The sequence below is a fragment of the Phodopus roborovskii genome, unplaced genomic scaffold (genome assembly GCF_943737965.1).
Source record: "Phodopus roborovskii unplaced genomic scaffold, PHOROB, whole genome shotgun sequence".
Classification (NCBI taxonomy): domain Eukaryota; kingdom Metazoa; phylum Chordata; class Mammalia; order Rodentia; family Cricetidae; genus Phodopus; species Phodopus roborovskii.
In genome coordinates this window covers 32533104-32551676 of record NW_026126469.1, presented here as the reverse complement: position 1 = coordinate 32551676, position 18573 = coordinate 32533104, and the positions used below count along the sequence as shown (strand labels likewise).

Genomic DNA, 18573 nt, shown 5'->3' with positions numbered 1-18573 from the left:
CTGACCTGCACAAGGAGGAGCTCATGGACCTCCAGACTGATAGCTGGAAAACCAGCATTGGACCGGCTCAGACCCTCTGAACACGGATCTCAGTTAGAAGGCCTGGGCAGTCTAAGGGACCAGGATGTATCTCTGTTGCACAAAAGGACTTTGGGAGCACATTCCTCATAGAGGGACACTCCTTTAGCTTAGAGGCAGTGGGGAGGGCCTAGACCCTACTCCAAATGACTTGACAGATTTGGATGATCACTCCTGGAAGGTATCACCTTCCCTGTGGAGTGGGGGTAGGGGAGTAGCATGGGAGGGAATGAGAGAGAGGGGACTGGGATTGATATCTCCACCTATGAACTTTGGCCCAGACACAAACCCACCCACCCACCCACACACACACACACACACACACACACACACACACACACACACACACTCAATATCAATGTAAAATTAAGGTAGCATCATAAACTCGGTACTATGCATTCAAATCATTAACCAATGGGAGACATTGCAGACTCAAGCAATAATGGGTAGTTAAGAGAAAATGAAATAACATCTGTTACGTGGGGGAAGAGACTCACTGGAAAAGATCCCAATTTGTTGCAGTTCCTAATTGGAAGGAGGGAGACTTTGGGATTAAGTATGTCTTCCTAAAGATTCTTTTGCACTGAGAGCAACAAGTATGGGGAAATTGCATCTTAGAACTTGGAAATTTTTACTGGATTTATGTATGATATTTGTTTACTGTGCTGCTTTCACAATGACTGCTCAGGCTGCTTCAGCCTGGATGGTTAGCTCAGTATGCAGAGAGTGTTTGACTAGCTAAGTTTTGAAGCAAACACCATACACTATAGAGGAAATTTACCCAGAACAAATGCAGATCACTTAGTTGTAATGTTGTTTTCAGCATGTTAAGCCTTCCCTGGGAACTCTCTTCTAAGAGAGCTCAGATGAACAAAACACATTTTCGTCTCCAAGGAAACAAAGGTGTGGTCTTGGGTGTAATTCAGAATCAGTCAACTTGACCTTGGAGAGACAGAGACCATATAAGTAGAAAATTAAGGAGTGAGGCACAAGGCTGATTCTGCAGAGAATATTTACCAGTCAGAACCCTTCATTGAATGTGACAGAAATCAGATGCAAACCAGCTTAATCACAGCTATCAAGATGGAGAAGATGAACAAATTACTGTCTTTGGCTTGACTATGGTGCATATCAATATGAATTCATTCTTGCCGAGTTGGAGAAAGAGCCAAACTGTTCTAGCAGGTTCAAGCATACTTTGAAGACTATGAACTTAAAATGGGATGTGGGTAATGACTCATGATAGCAGGAACAATGGGCATGACACTCATTTACACTTCCTTAGGCATAGAAACAACAGTTAGCCCTGTCCTTCTTCCATACAACCTATTTCAGATTTTTTCTGTAGATGCCTTAACTTCTACTGCACACAGTTCCAATGTTACCAAAGAACAAGAACATGAGTATCTTCTACTGTCCCCCCCGGCATGCTTAGGGCAGAAGCTTATTAAGCACTGTTGGGATGTCTACCTGAAATATCTAACTAGAGCCAGGAGCTAGATGTAGTTGCCATCCTGTAGTGATGTCTGGAAGTGATGGAATCCTTCGGAGATGAGGCCTACTAGAAGAAAGGTCATTGAGGGATGTATATCTGAAGTGACTATCAGAGCTCTGGCCATTTCTCTTTTTCTCTGATTCCACTCTGACACAGTCAAACTTGCTCTTCTACACCCTTTTTGCCACCATCCCAAAAGCAATATACAAGTGACTTTGATCAGAGCTCATTACCATCATAAGGCAAAATAAAACTTCCCTCTTTTAAGTTGGTTGTCCTAGGTATTTGGTCATGGGTAGTGGAAGTTGACTAACATGGCTATGTACTGTTGTATAACAGTTCTTTCCTAAAGGGCAGAGTCTATGAAATCACAGACAGATGACTGTGGCTCCAAAATCTCTTGTGGTGTTTCAGTTTAAGTTTCTATGATACTTTGGCTTTTGTTCCTTGTCACATGGGTCTTTCCATAGGGTTATTCATATAGTGTAATACCTAGCTTCTCCAAAGCTGAGTAACTATAGAGGGAAATAATCTTAGAAATGGTGTATTACAATTTATGATGTGTTTACTGTTTATTCTCCTCTCTCTCTCTCTCTCTCTCTCTCTCTCTCTCTCTCTCTCTCTCTGTGTGTGTGTGTGTGTGTGTGTGTATGTATGTTTCAACTACCTCTATTTCTATTCATGGACCATAGGAATATTCTTTCTGATCAGACAGATTGCTGAAGCAGGCTTCAGAATCCTTTAAAATGCACAACATTGCATGTCCAAGGCCAGGCTATAGGTGAGTAAGTGGTACAACTTAATGGATTCTAAAGTAGCATAGGTCAATGTCATGCCAAAGACAAAACACTGCAGACTCCAGATGGCTAAGGCCATGTATCCAAAGGCAGTTTAGTAGTCAGTGTTTAGGAACTAACACAAACCAGCAGAAATCTTTGGCTCTAACTAAATATAGGATCTTCAGGGATTAATTAGAGCCTGTCTTTAAAGCCTGTGTTTATTTATCTTTACTTTGGGATATGAAACAAAAAAATCATCAATGTTGTATTATGGCCAAAACCAAAAAAATTAGAAAGGAAAAAGGTATCAATATCCATATGTCCATCCTTCTAATATTTAAAAACAGCCTAGAATGGGTATTGTTTTTTCTTCTACTAGTTTGAAGAGCAAAAAAATAGCTGTTCCCTGCCTTTCTTAATATGCTGCATTTTTATACATATAAAAATGCAAGGTACTAATTTTGGGACTCAGAAAGTTGGCAAGAATAGACATATAATCAGAGAAAAACATTAATTATAGACCCTTGTGTACTAGTGAAAACGGGATGGTTGATACACAGACAATGTATTTAGGAAAATATCATTCACATCAAGTATGTTTAATAGAAGGAATTTCACACAGGGGAACACGTTAGAAAAGCTGAAAATACGGTAGACAATGACAAGGAACCCAGCTGTTATATGATGTTTCCTGGGGATACATAAAGAAATGGCTGTTTGTCCCTGATAGGCTAAAGACAGATAAAGGAAAGATTCAAGTCCAGATTTGTGAGCCAATGAATTTATTGGGGTTATGTGTGGGAATATAGGGTGACTTGGAAGCAGATGTATTACCAAAATGTTCACCCTAGCATGGGTGATAACTCATGGAAGCTGCATCACCACAGTCCTATTCCTTAATTAAACTCCCACCTCCTATGTAGTGTAGCACCTCCCAAGGACATGTGTAGTTGGGGACAGGCAGGTGGGAATGGAGGATGGAATCCCAAGTAAGAATTTAGTGATGCTCACCCTTGCTGCTATGAAATGGTAATAACTTCATTGTTACCGTTACTTTGTGCTTAGCTACCATTGCATCAATTTGCTTATTTTGTTACCATGATGTAGGTCATGATATTCTATATACCACTGAAATGATCCACGGATGAAATTATAGAACACCACACTTACTAAGCCAATTAAGAGTATACAAGTCCTTTATTTTGGGCTAGTGTCTCAGGAAGATTCTTGGTGGGGAAGCTCAGGTACAGCATTTTTAAAGTCAGAAGAGGATCAGAACAACACTGCAACTTTTGTTTTGGCAGAACATAGTTATTTCAGACACAAGATCATTAATTAAGATTTATACTGTTTTCCATTATTCTTGTTTATATTTAGTTTGGTTAATCTATCTGGACCATGGTCAGGGCCACAAAAACCAAAAATGTTTTTATCAAGGCAGATATGGCTGTTAATGGGGAAGTGTGTAGAGGGCCGAGAAGTGTCGAAGCTGACACAAAATGGCATCAGAACAACATGCATGATGTTGCCGTAGTCACTTCACAGTTAAAGTCTCATGACACAGCAGCCACATCATCTCCAGTGACAACAGCTTCACTACATGACTTCTCCCTCTTCTGGCTCTTACATTAATTCTGTTCCCCTTTCCATTCTGCTCTCAGAGCCTTAGTGTGTGTGTGTGTGTGTGTACGTGCCTTGCATGTGTTTGGAGAGAAAGACAGAGACAGACAGAGACAGAGAGACAGAGAGACAGAGAGACAGAGAGAAAGGGGACAGGGAAAGAATATGCGTATGTAAAATACACTGTGTTACTACACCACACAAATAGTAGAACCCACAGTAAGATCATAGACCACGATAAAATATATTTTCTCTCAGCAGCTAAGGTTTCTGAAGTATCAACCACAGTATCAATTATGATTTTCATAAACATGGGTTTTACCCTCAAGTATGAAACATAGGCTTCCTTCTAAAGATCAGGACTTAAATTAAATCAGAAAATAATTGAGTTTACCTATAATAGTAATGCCACTGTTCCACTAACAGGCACATCTTACCTCATATGTTGACAGACTAGCATATGGGATTTAGACCTGGGCTGGACCATTGGTGATCATTTGTCTAAGTAGCCTGCATAGTACCTTATGGTACAACAAAGTAATCCACAGGAAATAGGTTTTCAGCTTAGTCATAGCTTGTTTTCTGTGTGTTCAACCAAGGCATTGGAAGTCTTCAGCAAGGAGCTTACCATCCAACAATACTGCCAATAGTGAGTATGCTATAGTAAACCTTACAGGGTCTCCCTGGCCAATAGCTCAAAGGAAAGTAATTGAATTGGAATTCACCCTGGTCTTCACAGGGAGACACATAGGCCACTCAGTTAAAGAATAAACGGGAGTTGTTACAACCCATGAAAACTCCTTCCTTTGTGATAGTTGTGATTTTATCCTATAGAATTGAGAAATGATGTCTGAGAGGGGGGACAAAGGGGGAGGGAGAGGGAGACAGAGAGAAAAAAGAGATCAACCTGGTTCGGAATCAAGAATTCCAGGAGATTATACTGTTTTGACATCAAGTACATGTGCCATGTGCTTTTCAATAGTTCTAGAACAATAGTGGAAATAATAGTGGAGCCAAGAGTTACTGTCTTCTCATACACAGCACAGGTTCTGGCTCACTGTCGCCACTTCCTCTAGTAACTCTTGTGTAACATGAATTTTGCCACAGTTCCTTTCAAGTGACCCAGAGAAGCCCCTTTGTCTACTTCCCTCAGCCTGCTTTGAATGCTTTAGTTCTTCACAAATCCAATTTAAATGATGACTTGATGACTTCACTCATTCCAGTCCACCAAAGCTTATCCTACCTAAAAGAAAGGAAGAAAGAAAGAAAGGAAGGAAGAAAGAAACAAAGAAAGAAAGAAAGAAAGACTGTCCCATGCATTGGAAAAAGCCACTAAACCTGAAGTGGTCCTGAGGTTCCCACTGTTTTTGAGACAGGACCTCCCTCTGTAGCCTAGGTTGGCTTTCAATTCTTGCCTCATCATCCTGAGTACCGATTACAAATACATGGTATCATCATTGACTTAACTTTTTCTTTGACTATTCAGTGTCTGTCCTGGTACATCGCCTCTCCTGTGACTATTGTGTTTATCTCATTCCCTCTATGTTGTTCCATTGTCTGATTTCCCCCAGTGCTCCCAGGTGTTTGAACCGAAAGAAGGGATCAAGCAGCAGTTTTTAGTGTACCCTTGCCCTTATGCCCTCCCCCTAGCTTTTAGTAACAAGCTACTACCTGCGTCTCATTCTTCCTCTAACCTTTTTTTTTCTGCTAAATTGAGACTAATAAGGAAGATTCTTCCTCACATCTCTTTTTCTTATTTAGGGCAGTTCCCCCTGGGTAGAAAGTACAGCATCATTTGCATGCTTTATCACTCACAGCAAAGGCTACACAAATGCCACAATAACTTACTTCTTCCCTTATATGTGTTACATTCAAGGACTACAATACATTACCTAGTCCATCTGAAACTTTGAGGGTATCCCTGTACTCATATGCAGACCACATTCACCAAGGAGGTATGCTACCCTATATCACATAGAAGAAGGTTATGCTAGGATTTATGCTGTGGATACTCCACCCTCAAACAAATCACCCTCACTTTCATGTCTTATGACTCACAGCATGAGCCATGAAAATGCTCAACCTAGACTTTTCTTTGGTTTTGCTAGTTTCTTATGTGATAAAGAAATCAATAGGGCATTGGTTGTTCCTATGTTGCGTGGCAAATTGATTAGTTTACTAAGTTTCATAGTCAATGGTTACATCATACTCAGAAAAAATTACTTTGCTGCAACTCTAGGCACATGTGGAAGTCACTTCCAAGTTGGAAATAATTCTATCAGAGATTAGGTCACTGCAGGGAAGAAGTGGCCTTAGGTGGACCTTAAGCCATGGGGGGGGGGCGGGGAATAATCTTCTCATTATATAATTATTATTAGCTTGGTGTTGATCCTTCTTGAAATTGTTATTCTATATGTTATTTCCTTATTAGAGCAAGTTTATGCAATGACTGAGGCAGATCCAAATTCTGAAAAATGCCTCTGGGGAATTCTATGAGCACACTCTGAAGAAAGACTGCTACATTTTGCTGGGGCTATTATTTTTAGAAACCTAACTGATTCAGATTCTGAATTAAGAAGATATTTGAAGTTTAAGTTCCATGGTAAGGACTCCAGAACTACAGCAAAGTAAGGAAGGAAAAAGTTGAATTTTCCTTGCAGAATTCCATCAAGCCACAGTGAACAGATGAGTTTTATGAGCGCATTGATTTCATGACCACTGAGACTACCACACTGCTGCCCCTTCCTTACCCCCTGCTTATGACTTCGTGAAAAGCTTCTTTCGGAAAAAAAAAAAAAAAATGGGGCATGGGGCTAACAAGTTAGCTCAGAGAGGAAGTATTTGCTTTTACAAACTACGTAGCTTGAGTTCAAGCCCTGGGAACACAGATAAGGTAGAAGGAAAGAATTGTTGCCCTCTGACAGCCCTTGTGGTGATTTGAACGTTTGGTTCCCTGTTAGTGGACTGTTTAGGAAGAATCAGGGGGTATAAGGAGGTTGTGGAATTTTACTCAGCACTTAAGGGAAGCCACCATAGCCAGGCATGTCACAGGGGAGTCCCTATATGGAGGCCTACAGAGGCCATTTCATGAAGCTGTGAAGGTGAAGCCTGGATTGCATTGAGGACTTCAAGATTTGGAGATGGCAGAGCCGTGGCTACCTGTCAGGGAATGCTCCAGGAGCCAGCCCTAGAGAGGAAGTATGTTACAGTCAGCAAGCCAGGAAGGAGTGTAAGACACAGGGCATAGATGCCGAATTTGGAGTTTGCCCTGCTGGGTTTCATTTTTGCTTTGGTCCAGTATTTCCTCACTATGCTCCCCTTCTTCCCTTTCGGAATGGTAATGTGTGTGATTCCAATTGCATATTGGAAGCATGTAGTTTGCTTTTGGTTTTTTGCAGGGAGTTACCCGTAAAAGATTGCCTTGAGCCTCAGAAGGGATGTTGGATTTAGAAATGGTGTTGAGACTGTGAAAGACCATGGGAACTTTTGGAGTTGGAGTGAATGCATTTTTGTAGTATGGTATGGCCACAAGCCAAGGGGGTCAGAGAGTCGACTGCAGTGGTTTGCATGAGAATGGCTCCCATAAGCTCATATATTTGAATGTTTGATTCCCAGTTAGTAGACGATTTAGAAAGGATTAAGCGGTGTGGCCTTATTGAAGGAGGTGTGTCACTAGAGGTAGGCTTTGAAATTTCAAAAGCCATTCCCAGTCTCTCTCTCCTGTGGATCAGTATGTAAGCTCTCATCTACTGCCCCAGAACCCTGTCTGCCTGCCAAGATGGCCACAATAAACCCTCTGAACCTGGAAGCAAGACCCCCCATCACCCCACTTCCCACTCCCCCCACCAATTAAATGCATATAAGACATCCCTCCATTACCCACACACAGACAATAATGATGAGCAATAAAATAAACTGTGGCATAGGGGAATGGCTTTTAAGGGTAAGGAATGTCATCAGCACTAAGTAGAGTGTCCTCAGAGCCACTCTACCCCTTTAGCAGGGCTACCATAGGTTATGTGGGAAAACCTCCAAGCAGATAGGTATTGAACACTGCATCTCATTGTAACTTTTCTTGATGAAAAAGGACATAAAAAAGGCTCAGTATCCATTCTGGGACCTGTCACTCAGTGAAACAAAAAAACTGGCTGGCAGACTGAAGAAAAAGAAAACTGAAACCATGGGTCATTTAGAATGTAAGATCGTCGCTGGAGCCCATTGAGCAAGCATCCCAAAGAGATTGGGCTGACCCTCCTGTGCCAATGCTCCCTCCTGCTTCTGAGAGCCCTCTTCACAGTGCAGGGGCCGGGGTGGGGGGGGAGAGGCTTTCTGATGAATCATGGAGTGGAGGCTGGAAGATGCAGCCCTGGGAGCAGGAAGAGAGGTTATATGCACACTCCATTGACAGACTTCTTTCATTGAAGCAGTCAAGGCTACAACCATATATGAGTACTCCATCTGTCTACCTTCTAGACCCACCCCCATCTCTGATACAGCGTTCCAGTCAGTTGCATGTTGTGTTATACTTAACTGCTCCCACTAAGAAAGGGAACTGCCTTCCATGTTCCTGCTCTCTCCTGGCTGTGCTTCTGCCAGACCTGCCAACCATAGACTTTCTTTTAAACATTTCATGCTTCATCTTATGATTCCACCCAAACTGGCTGTGAAGGGAGTCCCCTGGTTAAAGAATGAGGCTGATAAGCTAATTCTAAAGCAATTAATTGCTTCATCTTCTCTATTGATAAAAGTGCTAGCCTTATAGCTGGGTCAAATGGCCTCTGATATTAAATCTTGGGACCTCACAGGACATCTTCTACCTGATAACACAGCAATTCACAGAATCCTGTTGAGGATCTGACTCTGGATCAAAATAAAGTGTTATTTCCTATAGCCAGAAGACAAGAAGTGGAAGGGACAATGATGTGGCCGACTGCTTCTTTTAGTGTCCCTCATTGCACATTAGTACACAAGGGAGAAATGCTTTCTTTCATCATGGAATAAGTAAGATTCTTCTGAATTGAACGATAAAATGAGTTGCTTGGGCTCTTTGGGGTTGGAGAAAAGTGGCAGAAAATGGAATTCTATTCTATCTGTAGTGACTGAGCTTGCCTCATAAGAGGAAGTTCAAATGAATCGGGGAGAAATATGGTAGATAATAGATCTTTTTCTTTTTCTATTGTGCTCAGTGGCTAGAGTCCATGGGAGTCTCCTTCCCCTCCTATGGGCAAAGCCATTCAGAGTCAACAGAGCTGAAGCTTAAAGGCTCAGATTACTCTACTGGGGAGATGGCTGAGGGAGTGACAAAGTTAGTAATCACAGAGTCAGTAAGATAAAGGGAAAGATAGTACCAGCACTGGCTTAGGCATACATGACAGAAAAATGAAGACTCTTTCCTTGTTTGCTATATTATAACTTAAAACAAATGCCATCTTCTTCTCCAAATTCTAGAGAGGGTGGTGGTGGTACAGGTTGCCTCCCAGGCTATATGAAGCAGAATTGGGGCAGGAATGTGTATAATATGGAGCAGTTCAAGTCAAAGTAGAGTAATGGTTTGTAGGCTGGCACCAGTGCATGAAAATGGAGTATTGCAATATTACTGTCACATTAGTGCGGAAGATTCTGTGCTTATTGTATGTGATAATACATTGAAGTTTTCAGAGGATGCTCTTCTTAATTCAATTTTTACCAATTCACTTTTATTACATTTCTCCAATGACTTCACCCATGACATATTAGAAACAAAGGTTATTTCCCGTTTCCTACAGGCAGTTTGAGAAGCACTGACCTCCATGAGCAGCAGCAGCCTGTAAAATGAGGTTTTGAGTCTTGATTCAGTAGCCATGTGGAGTTTCTGTTTCCCATTGAGAAGGTAGTGAGCAAGCTTGTCACTCTCATCATAGTGTTTGTAAGTGTTAGATGATGAATCTTTGGCAGAGAAGGAGATAGAGAGAGAGATACAGACAGACAGAGAGAGGCAGGCAGGCAGACACACACATGCACACACACACACACACACACACACACAGAGCTAGAGAACTAGAGGAATGAATGTGGAGTGGGCATTCAAAAGCAAGGTAAAGATTTGTATTAACACTGCAGCTTCTGTCTTTGTTTTCTTCTCTCTTCTTCTTATAATCAGTTGGTGGATTAGCTGTGATTTCCTTTCCCAAGGACAGAATTGCATGACCAAAGATTGACCTCCTTAAGCGACCTACAAAGTGGAACAAAAGACCCATCAATGTAGAAATTGGTTGGAGCCCAGTGGTCCAGACTTCAAGTAGTCTCCAATAATCTTATTGTTGACATTCCTGGACTTGCCTGGGTCTCTGCTGGTTATGATACTTAGTTGATCTGCCTTTAGTTCCAGAGTATTTTTAATCTATTAAGACATAGGTCTTTCCCCTCTCTCTTGTGCCTCTCTCTTTTGAATCTCTCTTGTTTTGTATAATTTTCACTCATGTGTGCTCCTTTTTCCTAACCTGCTTATGATCACCTAAGTGATACTGTCTTAGTTACTGTTTTATTGCTGTGAAGAGACACGATGACCAAGGCAACTCTTATAAAAGAAAGCATTTACCTGGGGATTGCTCATGGTTTCAGAGGGTTAGTCCATTATCATCATGGCAGGAAGTATGGTGGCAATCAAAAAGGCATGGTGCTGGAGCAGTAGCTGAGATCTTTACATTCTCATCTACAGACAGAAAACAGAAAGAAAGGGAGAGAGCCTGGGCCTGGTGTGGACTTTAGAAACCTCAAAGCCCATTCCTAGTGACACACTTCCTCCACCAATGTCACAATTACTCAACCAAACCCACGCCTCCTAAATCTTCTAGTAATCTTAAACAGTTCCACTCAGCATATGAGTCTTCTCATTAAAAATGAAGAAGATAAAAGAACTTTGCAGTTTTAAAAACATTCAATAAACATCACTGATTTACTTTTAAGAAAATTTAAAATTAGTCCATGCCATTACCCGTGGTTTAAATGAGTCTTTCCTTGTGTCTTTCCCACAACTGAATATTAAATGTACATGTATATAAGTATGTTTATGTGAAGAAGTGGTCAGGGCCAAACAAACCTAATCAAAAATTCTGAAATGAAGCATTCTAAAACTTGAATTCTTTAAATACTAGGGTGATGTCACAAGCAGACATACTTGCCTCATGAAACTTTGTTTCAAGTACAGAGTTATTAAAAGTATTATATAAGATTGTATTCAGTGTGTGTGTGTGTGTGTGGTGCATAAGATATCTTACTACATACATGTTAATATTCCAAAATAAGAAATAATGAAATAGAAAACAATGCATGAATCCTTTTAGACAAATGACCCCAGCCTGTAGGTATACATCTATCTATATGTGTCCTTTGGACGAATGACACCAGCCTATATAATAAATATATATATATGTATGTATATATTTATTATACATTATTCCAGGTTGGAAATGGGACATTATTTGCATTTTTCATATCTTTGTATAAATCACTGAAGGATGAACTTTGGGTGATATGAAGTGTCAGAATATTTTTATCTACAGTTTTATAAGTTATAGAAACTAAATTTAAATTAAATGAGACAGAAAGGGTTTTATTAGCATATATGCAAAGATGCCAGTGTAGCTGATAGAATTGAATTAAAAAGTATGGGACCAAGTCAGGAAAGCATGTCTGTTAAGCTGCACTTTTGCTTATTCTGGTACTTGCAATCACATGCATTCCAACCATCACTCATCCTAAGCCCTGGTGTTCACTTCTTTTTATTCTGTAGAAGTTTCTTTCATTTGCTAGAAATTATTACTGCTGCATAAATAGATATTGTTTAAAGTTCAACAGTGGTTTGACTTCTCCTCCATAGCTTACCTATTGCTCTTAGGGATGGTTTGACATAATTGTCCATGCCTGAGTTATTAGCCTATCCTATGGTTGGAATAGTAGAACAGGAAATTGTGATTAACTAAGATTAATGATTCTTCTCAGAATGAAATGAAAATTGGGAAAGAAAGGTTGCTAAGCATGAAGAAATGTCCCCTACTTCCTTGGCAGGGGCTCTAGATTTTTGAACAGTCAGCAATGATACGATAGTAAGATAATCATGTAGTCTATTGTCTAAACTGGGACATTTTTGTAAAACAAAGAGGCTTCCCTGAATAATCAATGGGATATATATATATACATCCTATCAGAAGAAAGCTGAACAAATAGAAGAGAGGATATTTGGTGCTGTTGCACTAACCTCTTCTCTGAGGTCTAAGAAAAGTTATGAATGAAAAGCCACACAGGACTTTACAATCACCACCTAGCACTTGCCAAGAGAAAATAAATTCTTAGAACCAGGACCAAGACTCAGAAAAGGGTCGTGACTCACAAGAGATTAAGTCTATTTAAGAAACCATTTACTCGTTGATGATTGGTTCTCAGGGGAATAATTCTGGGGTAATGAATTGGGCTTTCACTATAAGGTTTCATAGTAGAGCATCCAACAGAATGCTTAAAATTCATGAACCTGATACAATTCAAAGTCTTGACTGAAATTTGCCAAGTATGACCTTGAACAAGTTATTTATTATCTTTAAATACTTGTCTTTGGCTATAAAAATGGTAAGTATAATATGACACATGATTATGCTTAGAAATATATTGATATTATATGTAATTTATTTATAAATTACTTATAGCTAAATATTATACTTTGCTTAGAACTCTGAAAGCTTAATATACCCCAAATGGAATAAATAAGTATTCCTAGTAGTAGACTGTCCTAGCAAATATTGTTCATGCTAATTATTTCATTTAGTATAATTTATTTAATATGCCAATGCTTCTTCTGAGACTACTACGAAACAAACAAAATCCACCAAAAATTATGAAGGGATGCCTGGATAGCTCTCTTGTGGCTTGAGACTGTCTTTGACATTGTCGGTTTTGTATATAGAAACTTCCAAAGTGCTTTCAGGATTGATAGGTCTCCTTCATAGGACCTCATTTTCCTATATTAGAATACTACAGTTAGCTTTTATTGAAATCCTCAGTGGATATCCCTGTTCTGAACTCAGGTAACTTCCACTGTCCTTCCTGCCCATCACTTCAGTCTCTCTATTTGCAAGGGCCTGTCCTCCCTCTTTTCCTCCATTCATTCCCTGGGGACTCTGCCAAACCTCATTTTCTCCCTCATCCAGGATCCATTTTTGTCAGCCCCTAACACCTAAACACATTCCCTACCCAGGATCTCTGGTGGCCACCATGGGAGGAAGAAGGAAGACATGGAAAGGGGGATGTCAGTTGTTGAAAACATGGTAGAAGAAATAGATACCTCAGTCAAAGATAATGTTAAAATGAAAATAATTCAGGCACATAGTATCCAAGTAATCTGGGACACTATGCAAAGACCAGATTTGTGAATAATGGGAATAGTGGAAGGAGAAACCAAGGTCAGAGAAAATATTTTCATTAAAATCATAGAAAATGTCCCTAACCTAAAGAAGAAGGTACCTATAATTGTAGAAGAACCATGCAGAACACTAAGTAGAATATCCCAGAAAATAAAGCCCCTTTGGCATATAATAACCAAAACATTAAACTTACAAAATAAAGAAAATATATAGAAAGCTGCAAGGGAAAAAGACAAAGAGACATGCAATTGCAGATGTATTAGAACAGTGGTTTTCAACCAGTGGGTTATGGCCCCATAGTCAAACAATCCGTCCACAGAGGTCATTTAAGAGCATCTGAAAACCCAGATGTTTACAATATGAAGTAGCAACAAAAATATTATGACTGAGGGTCACCACAATATGAGGTACTCTATTAAAGGGTCCCAGCCTTAAGAAGGTTGAGGACCACTGCATTAGATTAACACCCAACTTCTCAATGGAGACTCTAAAAGCCAGAAGAGGCTGGACAAATATTCCATAAGCTCTAAGAAAGCACGGATGCCAGCTCAGACTACTACAACCAGCAAAACTATCAATCACAATGGATGGAGAAAGAAAATATTCCATGATAAAACCAAATTTAAGTAGTATCTACTTACTACTTCAGCCCTGCAGAAATTGCTAGAAGAAACACTCCATCTAATTTCCGACACTGCTTGGGTTGCCAAGTATCTGAGCCTAGAAGGGTAATGGATCTAGGGAAAAATCAAGTACTACTTTTTCTGCTATTGGAGCATAGTGATAAAATGACTTCTCCCAAAATTCTGCTATACCCATAGATCAGTATCTCACTAAGTTATCATCAGAGAAGCTTTCTCCTACAGTACATGGGAACTGATACAGAGACCAACACCTGAACTATGTTCAGAGGGTGAGACACCTTGGAACATTCAGTACTAAATGGGATGTCTCCATCAGATCCTTCACTTCAGTACTCAAGAAGAGTAGGTGGAAGACATTTAAGAGTCGGGGGGATGGATGATACCAAGGAAACAGTGTCTTCCAGACTCAATAGACTGATACACATATGAACTTAGACTGTGGCGGCATGCACTGGGCCTGCACAGGTCCAAACACGACAGAGTCTCAGAATTGATATGGAGAAAAAACACAAGCTCCCATCCCCAACCAAAAAGCTATCTCTAAATAATAATCACTAGTTTCTCCAAGGGAGTCTCACTGGGTATATAAACCACACATAAGGACAAATCCTATGCCCAGCTGCAGATGGACAATAGAGAAAGAACTAAATGATATTCTGGAGATTTTTTTTTGCATTACATATTGTTTTGTTTGGGCATTTTAAAATTTAGTTTAATTAATTTAACTATTTTCACTCTATTGGTATTTTGCTTGTGAGTTTCTGATTTTTTGTTTTCTAAAAGTGAAAGTCTATACTACAAATTAAAGCTTTTATATTACCCCTCTTAATGTTGTAGCTGATTCAACACTTAGCTAATTTAACACTAAATCTATGGCACTGAAGTACAAATAGTTGTATTGTAAAATGTCAGATTCATTATTTCTCAGCTACTTACTTTGAAGCTACTTTACAGTTATAAAGGCTTATTTTCATAATCCTCCTCAAAACAAGAATGTACTCTTTTTTCCCCTTTGAAATAAATAAGGAAACATGATTTCTTGCAGAGCCAAATAGGCAGACAAGCTCTTCTGGTGGAGCAGAAATCTCACCTGTTTGTAAAAGGATGCTCCATTTGGAAGTCAGTATTTTCATTTTAATGCTGATACCGAAAGGAAACGGGAATTTTAAGGTAAATGTGCTTTTTGTGTTAGAAACCTTCTATACAGAACAGAATGTGCATCCAACTAGCTGTAAAATTCCAGTGGCTCATATCTAATGTTCGGAGTTTCAAATTAAATGTTATATTACTTGTACTATTACCAAGCAAGTGAATACCTCTTTACTCTGGTAAATGACAATAGGACTTCCTGTCCCATTTCCTAAGACAAGGAGAGAGATTGCTTTCTTCTTCACTTTGTTATTAGAAAAATAAGAAAAGCTTCATCTATTTTTCTTCACTGATTGTTCTAATTCGGTGTCACTTCTAAATACCTGTAGACATCTGAAGACTCATTTCAAGGTAATTTAAATGTACTGCTTATTAACAGTCTAGGGTCGGAAGGTTCAGAACAGGTAGGAGGAGGGAATCAGAAGTTAAAAATGTAATCTCTCATTGTTCTGTCCTTTTGTCCATCTCCTGTTGATGCAGCTCTTGCATTAGGAAACAACACAGTGAAAGAGATTGGACATACTTTCCACTACTCTTTATTACTTTCCTTAGACCCAAAGTCATAATCAGGAAAGGGTGGGCATGCAGGCATTGTGTCCCTGGTGCCACACTCAAGAGTCAGATAAACATAGTTCAGCTGGCTTCGAATTTTCAAGGAACTTGAGAATCTCTGGCTGGCTTGCACCTCCCACCACTGACCCGGCTTCACTACAGTGTGGTCATCAGCTTATAGTTGCTTTTTCAAACTTTGGAGGACTCCAATCCCTGCCTTGAATCAATCATGGCCACCGCAGTTACCTTTCCTGTACAGCCAAGTTTTCCACTTAGCTTGAAGTGGTCACATCCTACGTGGGACTGGGCACAGCAATTCTGCTAGCAGGAAAGAAGGGGACAGTAGTGGAGCATTTCACAGTGTCCTTAGTCTGCCTTGTCTATACTAGAAAGCTGCTTTTGAAGGGCTTCCTGTTGCATTCTCAAACACAGCCTGGCTCCTTTCGTCAACCATTACAATTGTACTGGCATATCCTTTCTTAAATATGAGTCAAACTTCATGATTAGCTCTTCAGTGCTTAACAAACGAGTTCTAAGATAATCATGATATAGCCCTTTCACATCTTTCTAGCATTTTCTCTTCCATGTGGCCTCTTGGAGGTATCACTTAAGATTTATGTTTCAATGTGGCTGCAGCTTTGCTCTGTTTTCTGTTAGGATATCTAACCACCCCCCACTTTTCTATTCTTCCTTCTGGGAGGTTTCTCCTCCTTCTTAAAACGGATGCTTTGAAAGCCTTTTCTAAGTACCCTACCCAGCAGGCTCCAGTGTTTAATAGCATCTCATGAGAGCTCTTACTACTCCTCACGTTTCTGTTATGATTTATTTGTTTCATAATCCACCTGTCTTCTGGTACTAGACTGAACTATTTGAGATTAAGGACTGTCTGGCTCATCCATGTAGTTTATGACTCATAGGTGATGTTCAGCTTGTATAGTGTTAGTGGTCCAAAAGATGTCTTATTTGCTGCGTGACAAAAACTTAGTCCTGTTTCTTTGGAGGTCAGGATAAATGTGAGGGACTTGTTCTTGCATCTTGGAGTCTTAACATTTTCTGACTCTAACTTAGGAATACAATTCAGGGCTGCAGACACAATGCTATATAAACAAAAGTTATTTGGCAGAATTGACCCTGAGTGCTACAGAAATCTCACTGGCACAAAGCAAACATGATAACCACTGTACTTTAGAAGTGATTCACTGAGCTATGCCAGTAGTTTTTCTTTTCTTATATACCAGGCAGTTAGGTTAGCAGCAGCATTAAATCCTATGGACAGGAACTCACTAATCCAGGCAGAATGCTAGCTGGAAGTAGTCTGTCACAGAGCATCACCAGATAAGAGTTCTAAGTCATACACACAGCTAGGAATGAGTCTTTTGAAGATTGGTTTGAGCCTGCTCTGTACCTCAAATCTTTGATTTTGATATTCAGTTACAGTTCACCCATCCCAACACCTCCATATGGAGATACAGGAGGAGCCTTCCCCTTCCTGATTTGAAGGAAGACAGTGATTAAAACGAGATGATTAAACTCATACCGGGGAATGAGTGCATGGGCTGGGTCTATCACTAACACTCCATAGTTGTATTTGTATGTAGTGCTTCTGACCAGCATAGAACAAAGTTCTAATGTCAGAATTGGTTGCTAAATCCACACAATCACATGAAGCATCCTACATCAGTACGGCCTGATTCCTCAGCTCCCACATACAGATGAGACCTTCCCTGTGATACTTCATTTGTAGGATTTGGGACTGTTCATTACTTCAGTTGAAATCTTTACATCTGCATTAGGAGGCCCAATAGATAGTTAATTTTATTTTGTCTTGTTTTGTTTTTAAAAAGATCATATAGGGAATTAAATTCTCAGTTTTGAAAACTTACTGTGACCCACTTGTGGTCTAGGTTTCTGGGGATGGAGAAGGCAGGCTTTGTTTTGAATATGGGAACTGCTATTCACCGTTTTTCTGAGCTACCTTTCTTGTACTCCCCATGGCTATGAAGTAATATCCCATATCATCAATGCTGATTCCTTGAACATGGTCAGGGATCTCTGCTTCAGGAGACTATCTACTGGCTTCTGGGATTCTACAGTTGGCTTTCATTCTTGTGTCGTAATCTGTATTATACTTCATCTGAGAACAGAGCTTTTAAATTCCCCTATTTTTGTGACCTGCTTTTCTTTAGCACTTCCTAAACATGCCTCTTATTCAGCTTGCTTGCTGCAGAAGTACCGTTTGTTCTTGTCTTTCTATGGAATTAGCATTCTGTTACACATCATTCTGTTAAATTATTCAAGGAGCATGAGGGAGCAGAAGTGCACAGAAATGAGCCCTTGGCTTTTCCCACACAATTAGTGTGCCATCGGCATTATCAACATGTTTTAAAGAGGGAGAGGTCACTGTTTTTAAGAAGTCCTAGGTTTCCCATTTGCACACTATCAGCACTCCTCCTAATGGATTCTTCTTCAATTGTTTCCTGCTTTTACATGCTTGAGGAGGTGCCTGCTGTCTACTTTGTTACCCAAGGTAATTTCCTTTGTCTGTTTTTCTTCCTGTGATTTTACAGCATTCTCGCAACAAACAAAAGAAAGAAAGAAAAGGAAGGAGGGAGGGAGGAAAGAAAGGAAGGAAAAAAGGAAGGAAGAACAAAAGCCCTTCATGTCTGACTATATCCCTTCTTATACAGAACACCACTCTGGAGGGTTTTATAATTGACCCCCAGAGCATCATTTCATGCATGATTAGAATCTAAACTGGAAAGTGGTCCTCAAAGGCACAGAGAGCCACACCTGGATCCTCTCAGGCAATGGTCTCCTATCTGAGAGCTTTGTCTTAGGCTTTACATCCAGGGGCCCAACCGTAC

The 18573-nt window shown here is 40.0% G+C and overlaps 1 protein-coding gene across 1 annotated transcript in view; it reads left to right on the top strand.

The window, feature by feature from the left end:
* The window catches only part of Dzip3 (DAZ interacting zinc finger protein 3), a 728188-nt gene that overhangs the window by 151001 nt on the left and 558614 nt on the right, over window positions 1-18573 (top strand). The window lies entirely within an intron of this gene.